Raw genomic sequence first — 26,763 nt, 5'->3', positions numbered from 1 at the left:
AATATAAATGTTTAACCCAATTACAAAGTACTAATCTACAGAATCTTGTAATATTTTGACGTGTAGTTAAAACAATGTTACTTAATTAATACCAAATATGTGTATTTGAGTGTAGCTATATTATGCCCTCTAAATTTAGATAATTAAATACAAGGTTGATTTTGAGTAGCTTGCTATAAACCTGCTAAAATTCGCCTACTGAGAATTGTGTAAATTCTTATTACAATAATAGTTATCATGTTAATACGGTATAGTTTGGTTATCAAGTTTTTACCAGCAAATCTCATATAAGCATACGAATGGTGTCAATGTTTATTTATTTATTTATTTCAGTACTTTACAGGTATAAATGTTTAAACGGTAAACAACGCAATTACAAAGTAATAATCTACAGAATCTTGTAATATTATGACGTGTAGTTAAAACAATGTTACTTAATTAATACCTAATGTGTGTATTTGAGTGTAACTATATTCTGCCCTCTAAATTTAGATAATTAAATACAGGGTTAATTTTGAGTAGCTTGCTATAAATCTGCTAGAATTCGCCCATTAGGAATTGTGTAAATTCTTATTTCAATAATAGTTGTCATGTTAGTACGGTATAGTTTGGTTATCAAAATTTTACCGGCAAATCTCTTATAAGCATATGAATGGTATCAATGTTTATTTATTTATTTATTTAATTACTTCACAGGTATAAATGTTTAGCCCAATTACAAAGTACTAATCTACTGAATCTTGTAATATTATGACGTGTAGTTAAAACAATGTTACTTAATTAATACATAATGTGTGTATTTGAGTGTAACTATATTCTTCCCTCTAAATTTAGATAATTAAATACAGGGTTAATTTTAAGTGGCTTGTTATAAATCTGCTAGAGTTGGCCCATTAGGAATTGTGTAAATTCTTTTTAGAATAATAGTTATCATGTTAGTACGGTATAATTTGGTTATCAAGTTTTTACCGGCAAATCTCATATAAAGCATATGAACGGTGTCAATGTTTATTTATTTATTTATGTAAGTACTTCACAGGTATAAATGTTTAACCCAATTACAAAGTACTAATCTACAGAATCTTGTAATATTTTGACGTGTAGTTAAAATAATGTTACTTAATTAATACCTAATGTGTGTATTTGAGTGTAGCTATTTTCTGCCCTCTAAATTTAGATAATTAAATACAGGGTCAATTTTGCGTAGCTTGCTATAAACCTGCTATAATTCGCCCACTGGGAATTGTGTAAATTCTTATTACAATAATAGTTATCATGTTAGTACGGTATAGTTTGGTTATCAAGTTTTTACCGGCAAATCTCATATAAAGCATATGAACGGTGTCAATGTTTAGTTATTTATTTATGTAAAGTACTTACTTCACAGGTATAAATGTTTAGCCCAATTACAAAGTACTAATCTACTGAATCTTGTAATATTATGACGTGTAGTTAAAACAATGTTACTTAATTAATACATAATGTGTGTATTTGAGTGTAACTATATTCTTCCCTCTAAATTTAGATAATTAAATACAGGGTTAATTTTAAGTGGCTTGCTATAAATCTGCTAGAGTTGGCCCATTAGGAATTGTGTAAATTCATTTTAGAATAATAGTTATCATGTTAGTACGGTATAGTTTGGTTATCAAGTTTTTACCGGCAAATCTCATATAAAGCATATGAACGGTGTCAATGTTTATTTACTTATTTATGTAAGTACTTCACAGGTATAAATGTTTAACCCAATTACAAAGTACTAATCTACAGAATCTTGTAATATTTTGACGTGTAGTTAAAACAATGTTACTTAATTAATACCTAATGTGTGTATTTGAGTGTAGCTATTTTCTGCCCTCTAAATTTAGATAATTAAATACAGGGTTAATTTTGCGTAGCTTGCTATAAACCTGCTATAATTCGCCCACTGGGAATTGTGTAAACTCTTATTACAATAATAGTTATCATGTTAGTACGGTATAGTTTGGTTATCAAGTTTTTACCGGCAAATCTCATATAAAGCATATGAACGGTGTCAATGTTTATTTATTTATTTATGTAAGTACTTCACAGGTATAAATGTTTAACCCAATTACAAAGTACTAATCTACAGAATCTTGTAATATTTTGACGTGTAGTTAAAACAATGTTACTTAATTAATACCTAATGTGTGTATTTGAGTGTAGCTATTTTCTGCCCTCTAAATTTAGATAATTAAATACATGGTTAATTATGCGTAGCTTGCTATAAACCTGCTATAATTCGCCCACTGGGAATTGTGTAAATTCTTATTACAATAATAGTTATCATGTTAGTACGGTATAGTTTGGTTATCAAGTTTTTACCAGCAAATCTCATATAAGCATACGAATGGTGTCAATGTTTATTTATTTATTTATTTAAGTACTTTACAGGCATAAATGTTTACATGGTAAACAACGCAATTACAAAGTACTAATCTACAGAATCTTGTAATATTATGACGTGTAGTTAAAACAATGTTACTTAATTAATACCTAATGTGTGTATTTGAGTGTAACTATATTCTGCCCTCTAAATTTAGATAATTAAATACAGGGTTAATTTTGAGTAGCTTGCTATAAATCTGCTAGAATTCGCCCATTAGGAATTGTGTAAATTCTTATTACAATAATTGTTATCATGTTAGTACGGTATAGTTTGGTTATCAAGTTTTTACCAGCAAATCTCATATAAGCATACGAATGGTGTCAATGTTTATTTATTTATTTATTTAAGTACTTTACTGGTATAAATGTTTACATGGTAAACAACGGAATTACAAAGTGCTAATCTACAGAATCTTGTAATATTATGACGTGTAGTTAAAACAGTGTTACTTAGTTAATACCTAATGTGTGTATTTGAGTGTAACTATATTCTGCCCTCTAAATTTAGATAATTAAATACAGGGTTAATTTTGAGTAGCTTGCTATAAATCTGCTAGAATTCGCCCATTAGGAATTGTGTTAATTCTTATTTATAGTTATCATGTTAATACGGTATAGTTTGGTTATCAAGTTTTTACCGGCAAATCTAATATAAGCATATGAATGGTGTCAATGTTTATTTATTTATTTATTTAAGTACTTCACAGGTATAAATGTTTAACCCAATTACAAAGTACTAATCTACAGAATCTTGTAATATTTTGACTTGTTGTTAAAACAATGTTACTTAATTAATACCCAATGTGTGTATTCGAGTGTAGCTATATTCTGCCCTCTAAATTTAGATAATTAAATACAGGGTTAATTTTGAGTAGCTTGCTATAAGCCTGCTAGAATTCGCCCATTAAGAATTGTGTAAATTCTTATTACAATAATAGTTATCATGTTAGTACGGTATAGTTTGGTTATCAAGTTTTTACCAGGAAATCTCATATAAGCATATGAATGATGTCAATGTTTATTTATTTATTTATTTAAGTACTTTACAGGTATAAATGTTTACAAGGTAAACAATTCAATTACAGAATCTTGTAATATTTAGACGTATAGTTAAAACAATGTTACTTAATTAATAACTAATGTGCGTATTTGAGTGTAGCTATATTCTGTCCTCTATATTTTTAGGTAATTAAATGCAGGGTGAATTTTGAGTAGCTGGTTTAGCGTGCTAGAATTCGCCCATTAGGAATTGTGTAAATTTTTATTACTATAATAGTTATCATAAACTTTGTAACGTAACAATTTCTAATAAAGACAATTATTATTATTATTATTATTAATAGTCTACTGTCCTTCCACAAAGTATATTATTTGAGTTAATGTTTAGCATCTTTATTTTTTATTTTTTTGTGGTGAAATATACAAATTTATCCACTCCTATGTAAGAAATGCATTTTTTTCTGAAAAAAAAATCAATGTACCTACAAACTGCCTAAATAAAACAACTCATTAAAAAACAATATATTGTTGTGTGTTAATTAAACCCAGTAGGTGCCAATTATGTTATTTTCTTGCACCTGTAATAATGTTTGTCCGTACCTGTATAAAACTACTGAGTAAAAAAATATACATTTACGACGTTTTTTACGTGAAAAAGGTCTCTTGGCAAAAATCGCTACGAATAATAATAATGGTTTTCGAGATATTTGGAATAGAAATTATCAATACCTGTCATCAATGACATAAATTAAACATGTTGACTAAATAGGTATTACACTGAACTCATAAATTAAAAATGTTTTTGTGCCAAAATTTCAACAGAAACTGTTTTATCATCATTTTTTCGCAGAAAAATTTATGATTAATTTAAAAAAATAAAAATTTCCCAAATTTATTATTTCAGTATCAACGTGTTTATTTTTCGTCAATAAAATGACATGTTTTTCCATGACACATTTCCATTCTAAATATCTTAAGAACGGTTGCTCGTAGCGATTTTTACAAAAAGATATTTTTTACGTAAAAAATCACAGAGATGTATATTTTTTCGCTCGGTAGTTTTATACAGGTGCGAACAAAAAGTTATTACGCTTCAAAACAGTTAAAACACATGTAGGTGGTACCCTCTACTATTAGGACTCATGTCGAAAAACTCCCAGACACCAAAGTTTCATCCAAATATTAACGTTACTTCAGAAATTATTTGGAAGAAATCGAAATAAAAATTAAACTTCTACACCCTGTATCTCCGAAACTAAACATTTTAGGACACACATTTATACGAACTTATTTACTTATTTTTATCTGCAGAATATGCTGCCGAAGTTTCCGGAATACAGTTCGGACCACCCTGTATATGGAAAATGTTATCGATCGTCATTTCCCAGCCAATTGGACGCCGTTTTTTTCTCGACCATACGGTATATTAGATAAACTGCATAGATATTAGTAAACATACTTATACATTTTGTCCCTGAATTCTATCGAAATGATATAATAATTGTTTTAGGAAAACCTTCCTTTTCTAACGTTTCTAACATCAATGATTTGATACTTTTTGTTCACACCTTTTAACTAGTGATGGGAAAAACCGACTAATTTAAATAATCGATTACTTGAGTATCAAGCGATTGCAATAACCGAGTGATCACTCGAGCGAAATATCGCTCGTATTTAATTAATACGGTTTTTTGTCCGTCGCATGTTGTAAGTACTCGTTAACGCCAAGCGCCAAGCAGTAAGCTGCGTGCGCATAGCACATATTCTTTCGGTAATGAACGCCAAGTAGTAAGCGGCGAGCGATTCGCTTGATCACCTGATTTAGTTTATTTTGAAGCATTGTCGATGTAGGTCGTAAAATTTTGTCTCTCAGATACGCAACGGATAAATATACCGGGTGCGTCTCAAAAGTGGATCACCCCTATAATTTTTTTTTATTTTTTCAGATAAAACAATGAGATTTAGTATGTTAGTATATGACATAAATCACGATTGATTCAAATATTTAATTGTTTTCGGTCACTTCCGGTTTCACCGCAAATGACTGCATCTTTTGATTTTTAAATCGCACCCTCGGTATTTTTTTATTTTATTTGGTAGAAAATGAAACTCTGAATAGAATGACATATCACATGTCAACTTTTGGCATTTTCGCATATGGTTTATTTGAAATAATTATAACATGCGGTTCATAACGACAATTTCACTCGAAGTACCAAGTGTGTGGTATCAAATTATTCGTAACAAAATCTTTTTCGAAATATGCTAATGATCAACACTCGTTCCATTTGAAAAAAATTGAGATATGATAAAAAAATACGATTTGGGCATCTTTTAACCGGCCAGGGCAAGACACTAAAAACATTAGACGATTAAATCTATTTTTCCAAGGCTCCTTGATTAAAAATTAGTGTTTTTAACACTAATTGAAATTCAAAATACAATTTGTTTTTAAGCGAATATGTCAAAAGTTGACATATGATACGTCATTCTATTTAGAATGTCATTTTCTATCGAATAAAGTAAAAAAAAATACCGAGGGTGCCATTTAAAAATCAAAAATTGTAGTCATTTCCGGTGAAACAGGATGTGACAGAAAACAATTGAATACGTCAATCAATCCTAATTTCTGTCATATACTAACATACCAAATCTCATTTTTTTATATAAAGAAATAAAAAAGTAATAGGGGTGAGCCACTTTTGAGACGCACCCGGTATAGACGTCGTCGTATAAATTTGCTACCTGCAATGTATGTAGAAAATTCGCTCGGCTTTTTATCGAGTAGGTCACATTAGAATCGAATTTCAATTTATTTCATTCTAGGATCGCTTGCGTTCGTCGCTTGCTACTCGTCACTTGCATCGCTCGTTCATAATCGAGCGATGTTGGTTATTTCAATAATCGAGTACTCGAGCGAATTTTCGCTCGAGTTATCCCATAACTAGTTTTAATTGAGAAATGGTCCCCACTGAAACAAACAAATATTAAAAATATCAAAACAGGATGGGAATTTCGCCAATAATACTACTTGTCAATATAAAAAAATAGCTGCACCATTTAAAAGTAGATAAATTTCTTTTAATAGACGAAATTCGTAAGTTTATCTTAAACACCCTGTAACTTCCAGCTCAGATATCTTTGTCTATATATTTTTCTTCGTCTCTCAAAATATCTCCTAATTTTAAGTAATGATTTGCAATAGCAGCGCTAAAGATATTTTTAAACTAAAGTCCCTAGATATATAAAGTACCGCAATTACCGCCATATTGGCGCCAAAACTAGCGGCAAATTTAAAAAGGAGGCCAACATTTCGCTGTTTCGGCTTTTTAAGCAGCTGGTCGGTCCGGCGCCAATATGGCCGACCAACATTGACAGGCAAGCCGTAAAATAAAATATTTATTAATTGTAATAGAATTACGTTTATTATCTACAGTTTACCTTCATTTTAACGTAATATCAGTTGGTATATTAATATTCTTTGTCAATTTTCATTTCTTTGTCAATTTTCATTTTTGTCTCAATTTCATAAATTTAATTTTTTAGGCCTATATATGTTAAGAGGTTATAAACGAATGGTTTCCGTACATGTGTTTTTCATTTGTATTAGCATTTAATTATGTTACCTTTTAGCGCAAAGTACGCCAACAGAAGTAAGTTAATAGGTAAGAAGAAATAAAGTTGGAATAACATTTAGCATTTTAGTACTTAATTCAGTCGAAACAATTGGAAAAACTTTGTTTGTTGATGAGAACGGGATACCTATACCATAAGTAAACTTTCCCTATTATACCAGTTATGCTGTAGTTAGTTTTGACAAATAAGCATGATTTAACGAAAGTCTTTGGAACTATGAATAAGCTACAAACTTAAATTTGAAGGCCGGCTTTTATACGAGAAAATTTTGAACCATGGTTGAAACAAATAAATGTAATAATTAAATTGATATGATACATACCTGCTATTTTTGAAATATATTAATATATTGATAGAAAGATTGTTTCAATTAGTATTACTTCAGATAGTTTCTCGGCATTTTAGGTATGTAATTGTGCACTTAATTTAAAAAGTAACTTAGAAAGAAGCTTGAAAACGCATAGGAGCTCTTTTATGTATGCTGTATAATTAAGGTTTGTATGTTATGGAGTGATTTTTATACAACAGATTTATTATTAGTTGAATAAAAGCAAGTTAATACCACATAATACAATTAAAATATATTTTACTTTGCAATTTAATGTTATATTTTTAAAACAAGTATCATAATGTTTAAGTATCATTATAATCAAAGTTATACTGCTATAAATTTAACAATGAAATAACTGTAATTATTGTTATACATAAATTAAGTAGGCATAATTTTACCTCGACAATATGCATACAATATGTAAAACTTCAAATGAATCTTAACAATTTTATGTCATGTATAAAAATCAAATTTAAATCACACACTTTTATTTATAACTGACAGTATAAGACCAAATTTTTAAATATAACTTTACATGCTTACATTATATTGTTTACTTTTTATTAGTAATTACAATATGAACCAAAAAATATTAATTACTATCAATAAATACATAAAAATTAATCTATTTAAGTCCATGACAATAACTATATAGTTAGCATATGCAAAAACAACATTCTTGTTATTAGGATCAAATTTATTTGAGCTTTTTTTCATTGTGTTTTGATTAATATCCCTGTTAGTCCTGACTGGTAAAACCACCTGAAGTGATGTCATCCAAATCTATATATGTATCATAACATAACTTATTCTTTTGAATAATTATCCTTCCTTTGGTCTGATCATAATATATTGTAGATTTATCTAAACTTCTTACTGGCAAAATGTTGAAAACTAAACTACACTAAACATTTTAGGGAATGATTACGTAGAGATTTCACTTACACTTAGCATTCTTTTTAAAAGATATGTATGGTAGTTTGCAAGTAAGGTCTTTGTCTTGTTCTAGATTAGATTTCTAGAGGTTGATCTCGGCCTGACCTACTGCGACCTTCCCAGATCTATTGTGGCCTTGTCTTGTTCTATAACGAAGTTTTAAGTACCAATAGGTTATACCACAAATAAGATTGTTAAAAATATTCACTGGAGCATAAATAAATTCAATCCACTACCTAACGTGTATTGAATATCAGCGATGTTAGAAAACATATCAAATGGCGGCCTTTTCATGTAATACACATTTCTTCACTAAAGATATCGACGTCTATACATTATTAACTAATAAATTTGTAGCATTTTAGTGGCTTTATAATTATTTTAAAATATGTGGATAAATATTTTTATCCTGAAATTGACAGCTTCTCAACATTTGACATGACAAATTCAGACAAATGTGACACTTAAACAGTCCTACCACTACATTTTTTCCAGAAATACCCCAAAAATCCGCCATTTTGGCGCCAATAACATTGAACAAACCAATTGCGATACTTTATATATCTAGGGACTTTATTTTAAACCACACTGAAACCTATTATTCATAAAAAAAATAATTATTATGAAAACAATTAAATTTATTACGAAGGTACGATAGAAAAAAATTGGCATTCAGTTGTCTTGGAAATGACGAATCGATGATATTTCCCATATAATTTTACATATAAAATGACAGCGATCTTCATTTCATAGCCATTGCCGTTTTTTTTTTCGATCATATTGTATGTACATTCAAGAACAGTATAGAATTTATACATGGAATCTAAAATAAAATAAAAATAAGAGATTTTATTTAAAAAGATATACCTATTCAAGCTGTCGTCACAATTTTTGTGCCACAAAATAATAAATTATAATATTTTAACATCCCCTAAAATAATTCTATATAATATTATGTTTGTACTTATAGATAAATAACGCTACTACATCACTGAATCAACCTGTATATTAAACATGTTAAATGTGCTGCAGCAAAATGACATATACGGTATAACGGGTTAAACAAAAGGAAAAAGAAATAAGAGATAAAATAAAAACATCCTTGCTAGTAGAAAACCAATTTGCATAGTAAATGGGATACGCTAGACAATTTTAATTAAAAAACACACAAACTTGAAAGAGTTACAATTTGCGGCCTTCTCCCCCCCCCCTCAAAAAAAATAATCATAAAATAATAAAATGATGACAGTTTAATATTATTCTCTATTAAATATCTATACGGGTGGTATACGAACTGTATTCCGGAAACTTCGGCAGCATATTCTGCAATTAAAAATAAGTAATAAAGTTCGTAAAAATGTGTGTCCTAAAATCCTTAGTTTCGGAGATACAGCGTGTAGAAATGTCATTTTTATATCGACTTTTTCCAAATAATTTATGAAGTAACGTTAATATTTGGAAGAAAATTGGCGCCTGGGAGTATTTTGACATGATAAATTTGATTTTGATGTCAATATGACTCCTACTTGTAGAGGGCGCCACCTAAATATTTTTAAACTGGTTTGAAGGGTAATAACTTTTAGTCCGTACCTGAATAAAACTACTGAGTGAAAAAATATACATTTACAACATTTTTTACGTAAAAAAAGTTTCTTGGAAAAAATCGCTATGAGTAATGGTTAAATTAAACATGTTTACTAAATAGTTATTAGACTGAAATCATAAATTTGAAATGTTTTTGTGTCAAAAGTTCGACAGAAACTGTTTTATCACCATTTCATCGCAGAAAAATTTATGATTAATTTAAAAAAAATAAAAATTTCCCTAATTTACTATTGCAGTCAAATAACTATCTCTACTCAACGTTTTTATTTTTTGTCGATAATGACCTGTATTGACTATTTCCATTCCAAATATCTTGAGAACAGGTACTCGTAGCGATTTTTACCGAGACATTTTTTTCGTAAAAAGTCCCGGAAATGTAATTTTTTTCACTCAGTACTTTTATACAGGTATGGACAAAAAGTTATTACCCTTTAAAACAGTTAAAACACATGTAGGTGGCGCCTTCTACAAATAGGAGTCATATTGACATCAAAATCGAATTTCTCATATCAAAAAACTCCCATACACCAATTTTCATCCAAATATTGACGTTACTTCAGAAATTATTTGAAAAAAATCGAAATAAATACGAAATTTCTACGCCCTGTATCACTGAAACTAAGCATTTTAGGACATACATTTATACGAATTTTTTACTTATTTTTGTCTGCAGAATATGCTGCCGAAATTTCCGGAATACAATTAGGACCACCCTGGATAACACGTTTCACGATAAAAATATGAATTAGAATTTCTTGGGTAGTTAACACATAATTTAGAACTACGATCAAGAAAAATCAAAGATTTTCCTTGATTTAAATAAAAACAATCTTCGGATTGTCACGGAGCTTTTGCATGACCCTATCTCCTCAACGAACACCGAACACCTCAGTAGATTTGAGCTAAGAAATAACGGCGAATGCAGATTCTGTGGGGAAACTGGGGAACACTAGAACACCTCATCACTAAGTGCACCGAGACGACAACCATTCGTACCTTAAACTTTAGTACGACCGTATATAGGAGATGGAGAACTAGCCTCTATGCAGATACTGGATTTTGTCAAAGCCATAAGACTGTATCGTGATTTATAATAACTGGTAAATAAGGGACACCGAACAGATCAGTAAGGTCGCAGTGATTAATATGGTAGAAATATAGACTTGTTTCTACGGAGCAGTTTACACAAATTTTCCATAGTGCACGTAGGCAACCTACTATACACTCCTTCATTTTAACAACTACTGACCATTTATACCTGTTTGTGAGGAGTTTTTGTATACCGTATGATTAATGGAAATGAACATCGATGACAATCCCCATACAATTTTATATTTTTATTATTATTCTACATTGTACAAAGTAAAATATATGGGATATTTAAATTGGGATATTTGAAAGGACTAACCAACTCTTATTTGAAAGGATTAACCAACTCTTTTTTATCCACTTCACCAAATAACCAACTTAAACAACGCAACTAATCATAAACTACCACCTTTGTTAAAGCAGTATTATATTTACAGTTAAATTATCATTCTTTCTTTTTCTATTTCTTTCAGCTTCTGTTAGCTAATGACGCTGTTATATTATACACTACACGAGCGAAAAAGAAAGCAAAATGTATTATTTTTTCCACATCTCACAATTGAAACGATCCACCTACCAGTAAATCCGGACAACGGCAACGCTGCTGTCGCAAGAGCGCCATACAACTGACTGACATTTATTCACCTTACTTCTAAATTCCTGACTCGGTAGATAGTAGTGGTGGGCAAAACTGTTATTTTTAGATAACAGTTGAAACTGTTATAGTTATTTATAAAAAACAGCTTAAAATAACAGCTTAAAAATAACAGGTTCTTTTATTTCCTCTTATAAAGACAATCCGGGGACATATTGTATTAAAAAGGGTAATATCTAATAATTATTTAAAATTATAATATATAGTATTTCAAGAGATTAATTTTTCTTAATGAGATTCCAAATAATTTGAAGTCTGTATAACTTAGCCTTTACTTGTTTTAGTAGTTGAAAAGTAATATCTTTATTTAGTGTATTTTTAGTATCTATCGTTTATTGTATCATTATCTCTGAATAGTAAATTTGTTTTTTGAAGAGCTTTAAATTGCAGCAAAACCAACAAATATACATTATTTAAAATTAATATTATACTCAATGTGTTTGCTACCTTTTAAACAGTATTTTCTTAACATAGTGTTTTTATTCATATCACCATCTATAACAGTAATAGTCTCAGACAGTGGTGAAAAGTACAAAACTATTACTTTGCAACTACTATATTGTAACAATTTAAGACTGGGAAAATTTAGAAAATCTCAAAACTATTTTTTTCTACAGCATTTCTTTAGAAAAAATACATATTACTAAATAATTGATCAAATTGTTATTTCCATTTTTTATTAGGTACTTCTCATTATTATAATAAATAAATTAATCACTAAATTTCTAAGCACCATTCACAATTTCTTAAAGTAAATTTTAGTAAAATTGTCTTTGAAGAGTTTTAAAATGTAGCAAAAACAATGAAAGTATATATTTAAAGATATTAATAAAAATAACTAACTGAAACTTAATAACTAAGTACTGAAACATACAGCGCCATAATATCTCGACCTCCGCCCGTTATGCTCGTAACAGGTTGAAAAACAATGTACCTAAAACAACTGATGCGTTATTCTCCAACCTGTTTCGAACCTCCATCGACAATCGACCGATGCAGCAGCGTTACTTTTCCACTCCGATTATCTCGACCGCCGCCTGTTATGCTCGTAACAGGTTAAAAAACAACGTATCTAAAATGACTGCTTATTTTCTATACGTTATTCTCCAACCCGTTGCGAGTCTCCATCGACAATCGACCGATGCAGCAGCGTTACTTTCCCACTCCTGTTATCTCGACCGCCAGGCGTTATGCCCGCATCTGTTTCAAAAAAGCTGCTTCTTTTATATCCTATTATTTTTAAGCTGTTGCAAGCCCAATACGACCATCGACCGATGCAGCTACGTTCGCCGTAGCCAAAGCGCATTCCCCACTCCGTTGTCCGTTGTATCTCGCCGCCTGTATCGATGGTTGTCCAAATAACATGTTTTCCATCTATACTAGTTGTTTTTTGGAATTGCATCGACCTGCATAGAATTTCGTGGCGGTGCAGAGCGCCGACTTCGTTTCACAAGCGGCCAATCTCTACGTGTCGTTATTTTATATCTGTTATTTTTTACAAGTAGTAACGGTTGCGTTATGTTATTTCTAAATAATTGTTATAAAATAACAGATAGTTAAATAACAACCCATCACTAGTAGATAGCCTGTTTTAAAAGTCCATCTTCTTAATGGAATTTAGTCAGCCTTTCTCCCCTTTAGTCGATAGCTAATATTCTCGACCTGATAAATTTAAGAACATTTTCGCGTTTGACCGTATAACCTTTATCAATTTTATCTACTATACTTGACCCATGTAACGTACAAAAAGATAACCCATCAGTCTTTTCTCTTTATCTTACTTTACTGTATCGAAAAATTTAATATTTTTATATTAAGTACACCTTAGAAGGCAAAACGTACTTATCATATTATATTCACTCAGATACAGAAAGAAACGTATTCAATAATCAATATATTCTAACATATCCGTGCGTTAGTATTTTTAGATGTTACTGTTGGAATGTACACATTTTTTAGTCATAAATTTTCAAATTTTACTTTAAACAAGCCAGGAGTTAATCCGGCCATCACCTGGCTAACAATATATACCAATAAATGATTTAAAGTCAAATAATCTTAACCTACACTAAACTCCGAAGGAGAAATAACGCGTGTTACAAATTTTATATTTAAGATTAAATTATCATCGTTTCTTTTTATGTTTCCTTCAACTTTTATTAGCTAATGATACTGGTATATTATAGGTCTCACGAGCGAAAAAGAAAGCAAAATTTATTATGCTTTCCACATGTCACACTGAAACGATCCACCTATCAGTAAATCCAAACGCTGCTATTGTAAGAGCGCCATACAACTGACTGACATTTATTCACCTTACTTCTAAATTCCGGACTCGGCAAATAGCCTGTTTTAAAAGTCCATCTTCTTAATGGAATTTAGTCAGCCTTTCTCTCCTCTAGTCGATAGCTAATATTCTCGACATGATGAATTAAAGAACATTCTCTCAATTGACCGAATACCTTTTATCAGTTTTATCGGCTCTACTTATTTTATGTAACGTACGAAGGGATGATCCAGCACCGCTCGGTTCGTTCCATTTTCCTTTACTCCTTCGACAAATTTAATTCTATTATATTAAGTACACCTTAGAAGACAAAATAATATGTAATATTATGTTGAAATGATATACATAAGGAAAACACTGTTTGATAAACAGTGTATGGATTAGAGGTTAATTAATACATATGGTTGGTGAAAGTAAAATTTGAACATTTATGTGTAAAAAAATATATAAATTTAAACTGTAATATCTAGTCATAGAAAAGTGCCAAGACTATCTTAGAATAAGTTACTAGATATTTTGTCAAAATCTAATTAGAGTAAAACTGCAGCAAAGAGCTTAGAATAGATCTCGATATATATTTTTTATTTAATTTTTTCTTGGCTTTAGGTCAGGTAAAAAAAAGAAAAACGTTTTCTTATAAATTACATTGACGTTTCGACCTGGTAGGGTCTTTATCAAAATTTATTACTAAAATATATAATTACATTATGAACGTCCATTGAGTTATACAAAAATTTGTTTTGTTACTTTGAAAGTAAATTTCGGCGTATTATTTCAATTTTCTGCTTCATTTTTATAGTTTTCTTTTTATAAATTTATCCATTTTGATTCTAAAATCAATTTTTATAAGGTGGCGTGAGAGAAAAATACTAAAAAGCCTACCTTATTGAACAAAATAATCCAATATTGATAATCCAACACACATAACATAAAACATCGCGATATAGTCGTCACAATTTTTGTATAGAGACGCAGACCGCACACATTGAAGTGGATTTTGCAACACTGAATGATATATTTTATTCAGGTTGATTAAATCCCTTCTATTTTTACCTGACCCAAAGCCGAGAAAAAATTAGATTAAAAATATATATATAACATACCTATAAAAATAAAAAAAATAAAGTTAAATAATCATAACCTACATTAAACAACAAAGGAGTAATAACGTGTATTACAAATATTATATTTACGATTAAATTATCATAGCTTCTTCTATTTCCTTCAACTTCTATTAGCTAGTGATGCTGCTATATTATAGGTTTCACGAGCGAAAAAGAAAGCAAAATTTATTATGCTTTCCACATCTCACACTGAAACGATCCACCTATCAGTAAATCCAAACGCTGATATCGTAAGAGCGCCATACAACTGACTGACATTTATTCACCTTACTTCTAAATTCCGGAATCCGGACTCGGTAAATAGCCTGTTTTAAAAGTCCATCTTCTTAATGGAATTTAGTCAGCCTTTTCCTCCTTTAGTCGATAGCTAATATTCTCGACGTGATGAATTAAAGAACATTCTCTCAATTGACCGAATACCTTTTATCAGTTTTATCGGCTCAACTTATTTTATGTAACGTACGAAGGGATGATCCAGCGCCGCTCGGTTCGTTCCATTTTCCTTTACTCCTTCGACAAATTTAATTCTATTATATTAAGTACACCTTAGAAGACAAAATAATATGTAATATTATGTTGACATGATATACATAAGGAAAACAATGTTTGATAAACAGTGTATGGATTATACGTTAATTATTTCATATGGTTGGTGAAAGTAAAATTTGAACATTTATGTGTAAAAATGTATAAATTCAAACTGTAATATCTAGTCATAGAAAAGTGCCAAGACTATCTTAGAAATAAGTTACTAGATATTTTATCAAAATCTAATTAGAGTAAAACTGCAGTAAAGAGCTTTGAATAGATCTCGATATCTATTTTTTATCTAATTTTTTCTTGGCTTTAGGTCAGGTAAAAAAAGAAAAACGTTTTCTTATAAATTACATTGACGTTTCGACCTGGTAGGGTCTTTATCAAAATTTATTACTAAAATATATAATTACATTATGAACGTCCATTGAGTTATACAAAAATTTGTTTTGTTACTTTGAAAGTAAATTTCGGCGTATTATTTCAATTTTCTGCTTCATTTTTATAGGTTTCTTTTTATAATTTTATCCATTTTGATTCTAAAATCAATTTTTATAAGGTGGCGTGAGAGAAAAATACTAAAAAGCCTACCTTATTGAACAAAATAATCCAATATTGATAATCCAACACACATAACATAAAACATCGCGATATAGTCGTCACAATTTTTGTATAGAGACGCAGACCGCACACATTGAAGTGGATTTTACAACACTGAGTAATATATTTTACTCAGGTTGTTTAAATCCCTCCTATTTTTACCTGCCCTAAAGCCAAGAAAAAATTAGATTAAAAATATATATAATATACCTATAAAAATAAAAAATTTGAAGTTAAATAATCATAATTTATACTAAACAACAAAGGAGTAATAACGTGTATTACAAATATTATATTTACAATTAAATTATCATAGCTTCTTCTATTTCCTTCAACTTCTATTAACTAAGGATTTTGCGTTATAGGCTTCACGAGCGAAAAAGAAAGGAAAATTTATTATGCTTTCTACATCTCACACTGAAACGATAAACCTATCAGTAAATCCAAACGCTGCTATCGTAAGAGCGCCATACAACTGACTGACATTTATTCACCTTACTTCTAAATTCCGGACTCGGCAGATAGCCTGTTTTAAAAGTCCATCTTCTTAATGAAATTTAGTCAGCCTTTCTCTCTTTTAGTAGATAGCTAATATTCTCGACGTGATGAATTAAAGAACATTCTCTCAATTGACCGAATATCCTTTATCAGTTTTATCGGCTCTACTTATACTATGTAACGTACTAACGAATAACCTAGCCGTTCTTTTTGTGTCTTTTTACTTTACTCCTTCGACAAATTTAATTATTTTATATTAAGAACACCTTTGAAAATATGTATAATATTATGTTGACATGAGATACATAAGGAAAACACAATATTCGATAAATAGTACCTTTATGAATTATACGTTAATTATTACATCTGGTTGGTGAAAGTAAAATTTGAACATTTATATGTAGAAAATATATAAATTCAAACTGTCTAGTCTTCTCTAGTTATAGAGAAGTGCCAAGGCTATCTTAGAATAAGTTAATAGATATTTTATCAAAATCTAATTAGAGTAAAACTGCAGCAAAGAGCTTAGAATAGATCTCGATGTATATTTTTTATCTATTTTTTTCTTGGCTTTAGGTCAGGTAAAAGAAGAGAAAAACGTTTGACGTTTCGACCTGGTATCAAAATTTATTACTAAAAAATATAATTACATTATGAACGTCCATTGAGTTATACAAAAATTTGTTTTGTTACTTTTAAGGCTGACGCTCACTAGACGGAAGCGCGACGGAGCGCAAGGCAGCGCGGCGAAAAGGAATTTTTATAATACATAGTTTTAAATGGGAGCGCGCTCACTTGGCGGAAACGCAGCTGTCGGCAGTGAAACGATTTAAAACTATGTATTATAAAAATTCCTTTTCGCCGCGCTATCGTGCGCTCCGGCGCGCTTCCGTCTAGTGAGCGCCAGCCTTTAAAGTAAACGTCAGCGCATTATTTCAGTTTTCAGCTTCATTTTTATAGTTTTCTTTTTATAATTTTATCCATTTTGATTTTTAAAATCAATTTTTATAAGGTGGCGTGAGAGAACAATACTAAAAAGCATACCTAAGTGAAGAAAATAATCCAATATTGATAATCCAACACACATAACATAAAACATCGCGATATAGTCGTCACAATTTTTGTATAGAGACGCAGACACACATTGAAGTGGATTTTACAACACTGAATAATATATTTTACTCAGGTTGTTTAAATCCCTCCTATTTTTACCTGACCTAAAGCCGAGAAAAAATTAGATTAAAAATATATATAATATACCTATAAAAATAAAAAAAAATTAAAGTTAAATAATCATAACCTACACTAAACAACAAAGGAATAATAACGTGTGTTACAAATATTATGTTTACGATTAAACTATCATCGTTTCTTCTAGTTCCTTCAATTTCTATTAGCTAATGATGCTGCTATATTATAGTTTTCACGAGCGAAAAAGGAAGCAAAATTTATTATGCTTTCCACATCTCACAATGAAACGATCCACCTACCAGTAAATCCGGCCAATGCTGCTATCGTAATAGCGCCGTACAACTGACCGACATTTATTCCCCGTATTTCTAAATTTCGGACTGGCTAGATAGCCTGTTTTAAAAGTCCATCTTCTTAATGGAATCTAGTCAGCCTTTCTCTCCTTTAGTCGATAGCTAATATTCTCGACGTGTTGAATTAAAGAACATTCTCGTGATTGATCGTATAACCTTTATCAGTTTTATCGGCTACATTTATTCCATGTAACTTACGAAAGGATGACCAGTCATTCTCTTTTCATACTAATTTTCATTGCTTTTTCTCAAAATTTAATCATTTTGTATTAAGTATGCATTAAAATATATAATACAGGGTGTCCCAGAAATAAGTGCAAGTATTTTTAAGGGGTGGGAGATCTCGATAAAAGAAACATTATCTCTTTATCGTTTTTCAAATAAGTCCAAAATAACGCAGTTATTTTCCTATGAAAATTTCTCCAAAAAAAATGATATTTTGCTAAAATTTTGAGAACCACTGGATCTTTTCTGGATTTTCTTTCTTGTAAATTTAATTTAATACCTATGTTGCCATATTATCAAGAAATTATGTTTTTTAACTAAACATTAAAAAAATTCCAAAAAATTTTTCAAAAAATTTCGAGTTTTCATTTTTTTTTCGCGAAAAAACTTCATAGGCGTGTTTCTGGGGTTGAACTATACTACCAGTTAAAATACTTGCACTTATTTCTGGGAAACCCTGTATATATTATATATTGACACCAGAAGCACAAGGAAAAAAAATATGCAATAAGCAAAATATTACAACTTAGCAAAAATGAACAACTGAAGAAATTTTATTGGTAATCTATAGTCATATATAAAATCCGATTTTTAAAAAATTTATACAGGGTGTTTCGAAGAATCTGGTCATTGATTAATCACGATCCTACTGAAAGCGCTTGACGTAAAAAGCTGATTTTTGGAAAACGGATTGACTTTAGTGTGTAAGTCGATAAGAAGGGATTTTTCGAAACTAAGGGGGTGAAACCACCCCTCAAATATTAGAATATTTTTTATTTAAAAATTGGTGAGTTTTTCGGAATAACTCTTAAACACGTATATTTTATTTTGTTGTTTTACATATTTTAAGATTTTTTAAAAATTTATACAGGGTGTTATGTTTATTAAATTATGTTTATAAAAATAGTGTGTTTAGTCGTGATTGGCTAAGTTAAGAAAAAACACAAAATTTAAGTGAGGATAGAGTCAATAATTACCACGTAGGCTAATAAAACAATTTCTTCAATCTGACAAGCTTTCGAGATTTTTTTTCCCATCATCAGGACAGTTTGATTGAGTAAATTAACAAAACAACATCCTCTGTACAATAAAGCCTTAAATGCTAACATCATAGGACATTGGATTTACAAGGAAATTTCCTTTATAAAATATTAAAATACATATACATCTAACAACGTTCTTCTTTGCAAAAAATACTCAAATTAATTGCTACATTGTTGTTCGAGCTCGATCAAAAAGTAACTCTTAACAGTAACTCTTAACAGTTTATAAAAATATGTAAATTGAAAAACCGTAATATCTACTGATGAAGAGGAGCTAAGTCTTCGAATAAGCTAATTTATATTGTATCAAAATCAATTTTGAGCAAATGTACAGAAAAAGGCAAAATATGGATGAGATTTAGAACTTATTATTAACACATGGCTGTTTCAAATTAAAAATTTGAAAATTTATATTTAAGAAAAGGTATACATTTAAACTGTAATATCTAGTAACAGAGTAGAGCTAAGGTTTTCTCGAGGGGCGTCTCACTCGGGTAAGAAATATACACATACTGCCAAAATATCCTTCCAATGCTAAGCGACTGCCAATGTCTATGAAGAAGACTGCCTATGACTGCCATGTAATTATTATAGGCTACTGCCATAAGACTGCCAATGACTGCCAACGACTGCCAAGAAAATGTACATGTAATTTCAATAGTGAGTGTTTCTTGAAACAATCTCATTGATATTTTATCAAAATCAATTTAGAGCAAATAGAGAGCAAAGAGCAAAAATTAGGCGACTGAACAAATGTGACATGATATGGTTATCAAATTATCTCAAAATGTCAGAAATTTATCAAGACATCAATTTAAAACGACAATTAAAAGCTACCTTCTTGATATGGCTTATTTTAGTGTTACTGATTTTTTAGAAAGCAGTGAAGGGTTAGAGCGTGGTTAGAGGTCAAAACATTTACATTGTGTATTTATTGTACTTTAAATTACTGTTTGAAAATTGTTGTGCTTATTTTATAATTTCACATTTTACAAAATATGACTTTGTGTAAGGATACTTGTATCTATTAACATGCAATAAATGATTTGATTTGATTTGGTATATAAATACATATTAATAAAACTTAATAAAGAAATATAAAATTATATTTCCTGTAAAATATCCAATCTACCACATAATCTGTGCTTATTGATTTAAGTTAATGCGCAACGAAAATTGTAATTGTCCATAAGATGAGATAATGAGAAAATATCAACATAATTATTTTAACAAAACTTAATCGAAACCACGTCAAAACCAGGCTGAAATTCATGGTAAGTTTAGTTCTCAATTTACCAACTGTGAAAAATATAATTTACCTACCATTACATCATTATTCAGTCTATACCATGTAGTTTACAAGAAAATCTCTATGTATAAGTACAGAGTGTCCCATTTTCGTGTGATTTACAGGGTTTCTCGTTTATGAGCCGATGTATAATGATTGGCGGTTTTCATTCCACTATAACTATTTTTAACTTTATCACTGCGAACGACAGCTTTTCGTCGGAGAGCAGTCGTGGATATGATATTTCACTGGAGAAAAACTAACTAACAATAATAAATCAAAAATACGTAGATACGAGCCCTAACAACTAAATGTTCGGACAAACAAAAATTTATTAAAAACCTTTATTTTCATTAACTGAATTATTTACATTTAATAAATACGTTAAAAATATATTAAAATCTAACATTTTTAATGAGTATTTAAATAGTTTAGTTTCTATAAACATTAAAATAAACTGCAGGCCAATAAATAAACAAAAATATTGCACAATATCGTGACAACTAAATGTTCGGACACTTTAAAAAATAACTGTTCTAATATGGAGTTACATCGGCATGAACTTTTGCAACCACTGCAATCCTGTTTGGCATTGTTTTTATTAATGATTGACATACGTCAGAGTAAAAATTTTGCCATAATTCACTTAATATCATCGTCAAATGGGCAACGGTTTCTTGAGGATTGTGGCACAATTTTTGTTTTGTTTTATGCCACATATCGCGATAACATTAAGGTCCGGACTGTGAGAAGGCCATGAGGGGACCTTGATGTTCATGTCCCTAAACCATTTTTTAGTAGTTTTAGCTGTATGGCATGCCCCGCCATCCTGTTGAAATATAAAATTATTGTCCTGCTCTTTACCAGAACAATTGGTTACGAGGACCTTTGTCCTTCCCACTTGACACAAGAATATTTTTCAAAATTTTTTGATTTTCTGACGCATCAATTATGCCTTCTACCACCTCATACTTTTCAGGGCCTATTTTGGACATACACCTTCAAATCATAATGCCTTTAGGAAATTTCACTGTCCTTTTGATCTTTATCAAATAGACACTCTAGCGGTGTTCGATTATATTTGTTATATTGATATTAAGGTGGCTCATGTGTAGATGTAATCCGTGCACTTGCCATTTGCGATTGGAATTATTAGCGTCGGATTGGGAAATAATTAAATATTTTACCTTAATGTTATTTTTGTAGTTTGTGACATCAGAAGTTCCAATCCGACGCTGATAATTCTAATCGCAAACTGCAAGTTCAAAAAGATTACATCTGCACGCATGCGTGATCTTTATGAAAGATCATGTGAAGATAGACAGTGGAATTTCCTAAAGACATTATGCTTTTATAGTTTATGTCCGCAATGAGTCTAGGAAGGTATGAGGTGGTAGAAAGGCACAACTAATGTGTCAAAATATCAAGACAGTTTTGTGCCAAATACGAGAGACCTTTTATTATATTTCAACAGGATGGCGGGCATGTCATACGACTAAAACTACTAAAAAATGGTTTAGGGACAAGAACATCAAAGTCCCCTCATGGCCTTCGCACAGTCCGGACCTTAATGTTATCGAGACATGTGGCATAAAACAAAACAAATATTGTGCCACAATCCCCAAGAAACCGTTGCCCATTTGACGATGATATTAAGTGAATTATGGCAAAATTTTTACTCTGGCGTATGTCAACCATTAATAAAAACAATGCCAAACAGGCTTGCAGTGGTTGCAAAAGTTCATGCCGATGTAACGCCATATTAGAACAGTTATTTTTTAAAGTGTCCGCGAACATTTAGTTGTCACGATATTGTGCAATATTTTTGTTTATTTATTGGCCTAGAGTTTATTTTAACGTTCATAGAAACTAAACTATTTAAATACTCATTAGAAATGTTAGATTTTAATATATTTTTAATGTATTTCTTAAATGTAAATAATTCAGTTAATGAAAATAAAGGTTTTTAATAAATTTTTGTTTGTCCGAACATTTAGTTGTTAGGGCTCGTATTGGGCGCCAGGCATGAACAGAGAAAGAAAACATAGTTGTATATTACTTAAAATTAATGACTATATTTATTCACAATGGACTTTGATGGTAAATAACATTGTAAAATTTTAGTAATTATAGTGGTTATATGTCAAAGAAAGTTATGTTAAAAATAATATTAAATATGTTCAATGAAAGACTATGGAAAATACAATATAGATAGAGCTATTAAAATATAAAAAAGTAGCATCACTTTGTTATATTTTATATGATGTTAAATCAGAGATGTTGCAAGCCGTAGATTCTAGAATCTGTTCGGTTATTCATCTGTCAAAATCACGCAATAATAATACATAGAAAGTAATACTAATACCATTACAAGATATGTAATGTTCGTAATGAAACTATAATCTAAATAGTATTACAAATACTAATCTGACATAAGTAATTTAACCACTAAGCGTAAAGTCTGTACGATATTATCCAAGACTGAAAATGTAGAAAATGTAAATATGAAACCAGAACTTAAAATTAAATTTAGCTGATTGTTGTTGAGGCAATTCTGCTTCAAACAGTTACAGCGTGAGATGGGCTCATATTTCTGCACTCTCTCTCGGCTTCACCGTTGACTAATACAACAAAAGGGGCCAGGATGAGGACACCATAAACCAATATAGCCGTAACTATCGACTAGCCTTAAAGATAGGAGTAACGCAGCATGGGGCTTACGCTACATCCATACTGTGACAATCTGTACATAGGGTAAACTACCCGTACATAGGACATCCGTACAACTCGTACACAGGAACTACTACCCCTACATGAGGTAATGTCTATATCTTGGAACACTACTCGTACCTTGGAAATCTGTACCTTGGACCCTAAAAATACGAAACTCGTGTTTAAAACCTACCAAGATATAATAAACACAACAAACCTACCTCGAAATACTTCCGAGGGCTCTATAATAAACAAAAAAACTGTCCTTTCTTCCATTTAACATTCTGGAGGACAAAACAAAAACTAACGTGCCAGCAAACACTAAATACGAGTTGAGTTATACTACCCTAAAAATACTCATTAATAATATCGAATCAATAAAAGATAATATCTGATCTTTACCTGTAGCTTCGAAATAGCAGCTGATTGAGATTATGCAGCAAGATTTAAATAATTGCTATTTCTCTAAACCGGGTTGTTGATGGCGATCGAACGGCAAACCAATAAGTGAGGTTATATAGCGAAGAGCGAAGCCTTGAAACGATGTAGACAGCTCTCCACAGAAGCGGTGAAACGATAACACGATGGTCGACTAGAGAACGTTAAAACTACGCCAAGCGTTTCAAATAAATTATCAGGCCAAGCGATACGGAATCCGGTGACGATACGCCAGACATCATATATCATATACAAAAGACATGTAACGAACTAAAAACGTTACACCACTGTTCTACTTTTTCATGAAACTAAAAATAACGCAAACAGATTTGTCCTATCTCTCTTAGTTCCGTAAATACAGGGCGAATTTGAAATTGTTACTTTTTTCCACTCCCCTTTTACTTCGATTATCTTGATTGTTAATTGACATTTGACTCTAACTGACAATAATTGATATTAATTGACAAAAACATGATCGTGAATAAGCATTGGTAAATTCATGAATTAAACAATTTTGAAATTGAAATTTGGGTTATAAGTTAAGGGAAATCGATATATTCGATCTGTCTAATTAACCTGATTGGATATTACACAGGGAGAGCAAAAATATTATTTACTCCCGTTTGTTATAAAATTGCTCAAATCTTTCTTATTGTTAAAAAAATCAAAAGACTAATAAAATGTGTTTCAGCCTTAAAATAATAATTGCTTTTCAACGATATATCATGTTCTTATGCCTAATTCTTCCGGTTTCTGGTTGCTAGCTTCCTAGTTTCTAGCGGTAGAGCTATTTAAAAATGAATAATTCTATATATAGTTTCAATTATTAAGTTACAATTACAATATAATATATAGTTTCAATTCAAGAATTTCGTTACTATGAAAATTTTAGAAATTTAGCACGTAAAGTCTAATTGATACTTATAAGTTTGAATATTTGTCATGGTAATTATAATAGAATTATTATTATCTTTTAAATGGCTTTAGTGAAGAAACAATATACAGGGTGGTCCGAACTGTATTCCGGAAACTTCGGCAGCATATTCTGCATATAAAAATAAGCAAAAAAGTTCGTAAAAATGTATGTCCTAAAATGCTTAGTTTCGGAGATACAGGGTGTAGAAGTTTCATTTTTATTTAGATTTTTTCCAAATAATTTATCAAGTAACCGGAATATTTGAATGAAAATTTGTGTCTGGGAGTTGACTCGACAATATGACTTCTATTTGTAGAGGGCGCCACCTACATATTTTTTGACTGGTTTGAAGAGTAATAACTTTTAGTCCTTACCTGTATAAAACTACCGGGTTAAAAAAATATACATTTACGACATTTTTTACGTAAAAAAGGTCTCTTGGAAAAAATCGCTACGAGTAATGGTTTTCGAGATATTTAGAATCGAAATTATCTATACTTGTCATCATTGATATAAATAATTAAACATGTTGAGTAAATACTTATTAGACTGAAATTATAAATTTAAAATGTTTTGTGCCAAAAGATCAACAGAAACTGTTTTATCATAATTTTTTCCCAAAAAATTATGATTAATTTAAAAAAAATTAAAATTTCCCGAATTCATTTTTTGTTTTGACATGTATTGACTATTTCTATTCTAAATATCTTGGGAACGGTTACTCGTAGCTATTTTTACAAAGAGATCTTTTTTACGTAAAAAGTCATGGAAATGTATATTTTGTCACTCAGTACTTTTATACAGGTACGGACAAAAATTTATTACTCTTCAAAACAATTAAAACACATGTAGGTGGCGCCCCTTACAAATATGAGTCATATTGACCTCAAAATCAAATTTATCATGCCAAAAAACTCCCAGACACCAATTTTCATTCAAATATTTAAGTTACTTCAGAAATTATTTGGAAAAAATGGAAATGAAAATGAAAATTCTACACCCTGTATCTCCGAAACTAAGCATTTTAAGGCATATATTTATACGAACTTTTTTACTTATTTTTATATGCAGAATATGCTGCCGAAGTTTCCGGAATACAGTTCGGACCACCCTGTATATCGTTGAAAAGCAATTTTATTTGGGTTTCGATTTTTTAAATAGTAGGTATACTAAAACTTGAATTTAAAATAAAAATAATTTTAACGACTTTATAACAATCGGAAATAAAAAAAATTCTGACCTCTTCAGTTGACTCTCTGATCAGTTGATTTAGACAGATCGAATATGTCGACTTCCCTTAACCTATAAACCAAATTTTAGCTTTCGATATGCCGAATGTAACTAAAATATGATTTAACCATAATACTTATGCATTATTCAAGATCATGTTTTTGGTCAATTTTACACGTTTTATTTTTTATCTCGAAAGCTCTATTAGAGCCTAATAGGTTAGCATAATAAAAAAAAAAATAGGAGAGTTCCCTTTGAAAAAATTGAGATATGATTAAAAGTACGATTTGGGCTTTTTTTAACCGGCTAGGAAAAAACACCAAAAATTTTAAAACTTTAGACGATCAAATCTATTTTTCCAAGGCTTCTTGAATAAAAATTAGTGTTTTTAAAACAGCCATGGCAGTCTAGATTGAAATTTAAAATGCAATTTTTTTAAGTGAGAGTGTCATTTTCTATTGAGAGTGTCATTTTCTATGAAATAAAGTAAAAATATACCGAGGGAGCCATTTAAAAATCAAAAGTTGTAGTCATTTCCGTTAAAACAGGAAGTGACCAATTGACAGTTGAATGTGTTAATCAACCTTAATTTATGTCATATACTAACATACAAAATCTCGTTTTTTTTATCTGAGAAAATAAAAAGGTTAAAGGGGTGAGCCAT

General features: G+C 30.3%; 1 protein-coding gene and 1 long non-coding RNA gene across 2 annotated transcripts in view; one reads left to right on the top strand and one right to left on the bottom strand.

Moving 5' to 3' along the window:
- Window positions 1-26,763, bottom strand: part of LOC115880760 (5-hydroxytryptamine receptor-like) — a 182,988-nt gene that overhangs the window by 30,599 nt on the left and 125,626 nt on the right. The window lies entirely within an intron of this gene.
- LOC115880739 lies at window positions 6,644-7,418 on the top strand. The gene is made up of 3 exons (XR_004049933.1): window positions 6,644-6,861; window positions 6,955-7,061; window positions 7,114-7,418. It is a non-coding gene; the product is annotated as an uncharacterized LOC115880739 (long non-coding RNA).

The sequence above is a fragment of the Sitophilus oryzae genome, unplaced genomic scaffold (genome assembly GCF_002938485.1).
Source record: "Sitophilus oryzae breed Bouriz unplaced genomic scaffold, Soryzae_2.0 scaffold_1657_pilon_pilon, whole genome shotgun sequence".
NCBI lineage: Eukaryota > Metazoa > Arthropoda > Insecta > Coleoptera > Curculionidae > Sitophilus > Sitophilus oryzae.
Note: the sequence above shows the minus strand (reverse complement) of the source record. Positions and strands in the feature narration are given on the sequence as shown.